The following is a 6,000-nucleotide window of genomic DNA, read 5'->3' on the forward strand; positions in this document are numbered from 1 at the left end:
AATGCCACTCCACCCTTTGCAGTTAAAACAGCCTCCACTCTTCTGGAAACGTTTTCCACATGATTCCACATTTCTGTTGCTCATTAAGCCAAAACAGCATTTGTGAGGTCAGTCAGGTACGGATGTTGGACAAGAAGACCGGACTCATTCGGCATTCCAGTTATTCCCAAAGGTGTTAAGTAGGGTTGAGGTCAAGGCTCTTCTCAGGCCACTTGAGTTCCTCCATGCTGAACTGATCAAACCATGTATTTATGGAGCTGGCTTGACGTAGACTCATGCTGGATCACAAAAGGACCTTCCCCATACTGTTAGCACAAGGATGAAAGTTTACATTTGTCTAAAATATCTTTTCATGTTGTAGCACTAACAGTGATCTTCACTGGAAATACCTTATCTTAAAGGAGAACTAGGGGGTTAAGGCTTTTCCCCATAGTTCTCCTTAGGGTAACGGGAGGACACAAACTAGCATCCTCCCGTCACCCTAGGCTCAGTATACCGCGAGCTGTAGCTCGCGGTATACTTGGAGGTGTATCCACATACTTATGGCCACATAGGTAGGTGCCATGGTCAGATGTCTGCAATCTTTAGACCATATGGTATGTCTGCTTGTAGTTCAGTTTTGATGGATGCATATGTCTTCTTTTATAACTTTATTTGCAAAACAATTTGTGAGTAAGTGTGCCCATACCATTGGAGAATATTCTGAAAAAAAAATATTTTATTGAAACTTTTTGTTATAAAATGTATGTGTTGAAAACCTTATTTAGTGTTGACAATTGACAGCTTGAAAAGCACAATGATTAAAACAAATCACAATAATTTATTTTTTTACCAAAATAATTAAAACAAAATTTACCAAATCGCTCTTCATTTCTGGTTTTTCCTTCATGTGAAAGTGTGTTCGTGAACAAAAAATTTGATTTTTACAAAGTTGTAATGACATTTTTTAAGATGTTTTCATCAAAAAATAAACAGATAAATGTAACTTAGTGCCAATAATTTAAAATATAATCACCGGGCATCCACAGAGTGAAAGGCAGTATGTGGGAAAAAAATTTGCTTTTGTTAAATGAATCTGCTACAATGTTCCTCCGTCCCATTCCACATTATAATGGAGCATTTTTCTTACAGAATGTTTCATTACAATATAATAGGATCCAAACAGGCTGTGCATCACCCTCTGAAACCCGCTTCATATTTGTCTGGAATCACAAAAATTTATTTACATGCATGAGAGGAAATAATGGACTTGAAATTGAAGTTGTTGAAGCAAGAAATTATCATATGGCTTGTAGTATTATCTTTAACTTGCCTAAATACAGGTATCAGCAATCCTGCAATCCAAAGAGTTTCTCAAGCTCGTCATTTTATCCGAGGACAGCTAATATTTTTATTCCCCTGCCATCCCTACCAGACATTTGGAAATGTGTTATGGTACAAGTTCATTTCCTAATGGTCCTTTTGCAGAAATATTTATTTGTCCGTTTATTTCAGGCCCATTATAAGAACGTTGTATGCAATTACTTATTTTAGCAGAGCGACTAAATTATTGCTTGTTTTGTGAAAATATATATTTTATATATTTGTTTTTTTAATTTTACTTTTTTTCTGTCTGGGTTTTATTTTTCCAATTTATTTTTTATAGTATATTTATAGCTGAGACTTTAAACAATACAGCTGAGAACTGTCTTTAGAAAATTAAAACATGCAATTAACTAGGAACATTTATGTTGGTATGGGTAGCTAGACTAGAATAATATGTTATTACTTCAAAATGAGAGGGTCCAATTTATTTATGTTACTTGTTTATTTATGCAAAAAACTGCAAAACACATTTTTGCTAAACAATAGAACCATGCTTATTAGTCCTTTCCCCTGAGGACCTTATCTATTATCCCTTTTAACAATCATACCTACCTTTACACACTAGGGGTCAATTAGGAAACAGGTGTACCTTTTTAATTAAAAAGTATTCATTACAAAGATTGAGGCCAGTGCAAAAACCTGAAGAGCATATAAACTGCAAATTGATAGTGTTCCTAACGGAAACTGATATCAAGGCTGCAAGCCCATGACTACCTTTAGAGTGAGGCTCAAATAAGTGTTGTTCCTGTTGCATCCATTTGGGAAGAGTCACAACACACACTAAAGGGAATAAATAATTTTGCTTGCCTGGAAAATTCTGGAGTTTGAGCATGTAGCAAAGAAACATATCTGGGCAGGTTTGCTTAGTCCCCAAATTGTAGTACAGGGGTACAGGTACACTTAAGAAGAAGATGGCACATGGACTCATCCACTCATCCACACTCATACACATGTAGATTCACATGCATACACTCTATAGGTTGGACATGATGGACCCGTGTCTTTTTTCAACCTCAAATACTATGTAACTATGTAGTCATTTGGAAAAAGGGCAGGTACACTCCATTTTGTGGACCAGATCTGGAATGCACTGCATTGCGTTTGAACATGTTTTTGCTGTGTTTTTGACACATTCAATTTTAGGTCTTGCTGGGGGATTGCTGTAAGACCTACAGATAGCCCGGAAAAGAGCAGCACAATGCTTGCACATAAGAGGCATGGACTTACCACAGCTGTTCTTTCCAGATCATAGCCAGGGACAACCTGGGCAGTATGCCTCTCCACTTGTCCATCTTCGTATTATATATATCTTCCTTATATTGGCCATGCCTCGGATCATACAGCTCTGGGCAGGCTTCCACAAGTACTACAAAGAATTCAGTGTCCACTTCAGCCATCATGGTTCCTATCTTCACAAATCTCTCTATCCACAAAAGCAGGAAGCCCAGGGGTGATGAGATCATCCAAACCAGCCAAAAAACATTTTTGTTTCTCATCGCGTTGTGTTCCGGTGCATTCTGTGTGCGCTTTTGACGCGTTTGTGTGCGTTCCAGACCAGACAAAATGTGACACGCAGTATTTTTCTGGTCTCGTCTGGAACTGACTGCGATGGTGTGAATGGAGGCCAAGAAGAGCATAGGGAAGCATTGGAATGCATTTTAGGTCCAGAAACAATCTGGTCTGGTCTGGAGGTGGTGTGAATGGGCCCTAAAAGTAAAAGGGATGATATCTGTAAGATCCCTATGAAATGAGCTGAACTTTGGCCTCAGGTAAAATCTATGTTTATGGTGGGTATGGCTTTACTGTGGCACATTTCTATTTAACTCCTATTTCTATATAACTCAATTGTACACAATTCTTATTTAAATTGTGTCTAGATAAAAAAATGAAATAAAATGAAAATCGGAGAATCCTACTGAATACATAAGGCCAAAAAATAAAATATAGAAACAAATAAAATGAGTGATATTCAAATGTAAACTCGTGGTCCTGTGTGCAATAAAAAACTCGAAGTGCATTTAGTGCAATTCATAAAATTGTGCAAATATCCTTCTGTGATAAGCAGTAATGTCCAGTATAATTCAGGAAATTGTGCAAATGTCCATCTGTGATAATTAAATACAGTTCATAATGCAAATGCCCAGCTGTGGAATTCAGTAGTATACCAAGGATTACTGTGCAATACTCTAACATTCTCCCAGGTGTCAAATATGTGCCTGACAACTTCACTGGGTAAACTCACCAGAACAGTTTGACCTTCACCCATTTCAAAAAATATTTCTCTTCTGCTTGATCCCCCCTCCCCCCCTTACAGGATTTGAAACATTTCTAAAAGAAAGGTACTTTTGTACAACACTTTCTGAATGCTTGCCTAGGCAAGAATTCAGTAGGGATATCTAGGTGCCTCCCAGGACCTTTTAGTCACTTACTAGGAGACAATGCTTTACTCAGGTGTGCAAGCACACAGTGAGATTCTGGTCTCTGTCAGGTATTTGGGACCAGGCACAGACCTACAGCACATCTGTGCACACTGGAGATTCATGTGCATGGTCACAGATGCTGTGGGTCTCACTGACCTGTAGTTGGCTTCTTTCTAAACAGTAGTTTACCTTCTTCTGACCTTCTTCATTTCTTTTTTTTAATACAATAAAACAGAAAACATAATGAAACAAGTCAAAAAGCATAGCATAGTCATAGTAAACGGAAAATGTCGTGATAAATACATAAAACAGGCTTAAGTAGTAATAAACAAACAAGTAGGACCATTGGCTACAAAGAACATATAGAGGAAATTACTATAAACCGTCAATAGATGAAACCATTAAACCACCAATAGAGTGCACTACTATAATTCAATTATGGAGATTTAAGCCCGATTAGTGAGCAAAAACAGAGACATAAGTGCTAATAATGCCCATTAGGAGCAGTAGATAACATGAAGAGTGAAGTAAGGAAAAGGGTGATTAAATAGGTATAAACTATAACAGGGCGCATATGCTCTCAACTCAATTCACAGGAGATTCCATCAAACCTGTAGATTCGATAACCTTCTTCATTTCATCAACCTACTTCAACATGGTTTTGCATTCCATTGACTTGTATAGGGAAGGAAGTAGTTCTGGTGCGCTCAAAAGCTTGTCACCACTGGCCCTTAAAAATGCAGGAAGATGTTCGGGTTAATTTTGAAACTGGCTCCTGCAGCTGCTTACACTATCCTTGCTTTGATTTCTGTAGCTACCTGAAGTGTAGCGAAATTCAATGGAGTGCATACAACTCTCTCCCCTTCTTCCAGTGTTGCAATGGTTATGCGTGGCGATTGGCAGCTCCGGCATGGTAGTGGGAAAAAAGACCATTGCCCTTTGTAAGCTTGGAACTTACACATAGCTTTTTCTACTAACTTCCATGGGAAAATGGATTGATCGGGGGAGTGAAGTATAAGCAGTCGGTGTGTTTGGTATTAAAGAGAACCTGTTGCTTTAGCTTGCATGGGCAGAGCAAAGGTTCACTTTAAACTAAAACTGTGCTTTGCCCATGTAGGGCAATGCAACACATTTGCTCTTTAATATCCCCTCTTCTACAGCAGCACATACTTTTCCTTTGCTTCTCCACTGCTTTGTTAAGCAGCCAGGTATGGAGGAACCTGTGCCTCCCTCCATGTGATAGCACTGGGTCAATCACCAAGCATTAGCACTGCCACATAGGCAGGATCCAAAGCCCTGAGTAAACTATGACCTGAGTGCCTTGTAGCTTGTCTTCTCCTGTTCCCAGATGCCAAGGGAGTGGTGGTGGGCATGAATATATACTGCTAGAGATAGGGCAAGCAAGTTGAACCTGTTGCTCTGCCGTTCATATGCAAAACATGGGTTCACTTTAAGTCACTTGTTTCATTTCCCTTTTTCTTACTGATGATTACATTTTTCTCACTTTAAATACAGCCCCGATTATGGCTGCAACATTTGGCCATTCCATTGATTAAAAAGTACTTTATATTCTACTAATCTTTTAGGAGGGAGGTTTTGATTGCTAAATGTTTTTACGGTTTTGAGTGCGCCGCCTGCGTCTTTCTTCCCACTATAGTGCGGAGACAAGCTTTTCTGTCTGTTAAGCTAATCAACAGTTATTTTAGCAATCCACTTAGCACTCAGTCTAACAAAAACATCAATTTCAAATATACTTTATCATCAAGCATCTGTTCAACATGTCTGATTGTTACAAACAAGCGAAAAAGGACATTCTTTCCTCTCGCCCCTCTCTCATTTGCCGTGTTCTCGCTGTGATCGCCTCGCCTTATATCTGTACAGAAATACATCTCATCACCGACGTCTTCATCTTGGCGTGAGATGAATATCGATTAGAGTCACGTTGAGCTTCTGGAAACGTAATTAAATGAACATTTCATATGCTGTTTGTTTCCGCCTGCGAAAACACAAATCTGAAATTAAATACCGACCGGGCGCCCAGTAAAACATCTCTGGCAGGGGGGTTTCAGTTAGAACTGGAGGGAATCGTCCATCACAGTTATGTAGCGAACGGTGAAGATTCATGAGCACTCACGAGATACGAGATGACAAACGTTTACTGGTTTCACGTCAGCCAGCTGCAATTCTATCTGTTGTTATCACAGCACTGATATTC

Source organism: Nanorana parkeri, unplaced genomic scaffold (assembly GCF_000935625.1).
Source record: "Nanorana parkeri isolate BGI_ZX_2015 unplaced genomic scaffold, ASM93562v1 scaffold120, whole genome shotgun sequence".
In the NCBI taxonomy this organism is placed as follows: Eukaryota; Metazoa; Chordata; class Amphibia; order Anura; family Dicroglossidae; genus Nanorana; species Nanorana parkeri.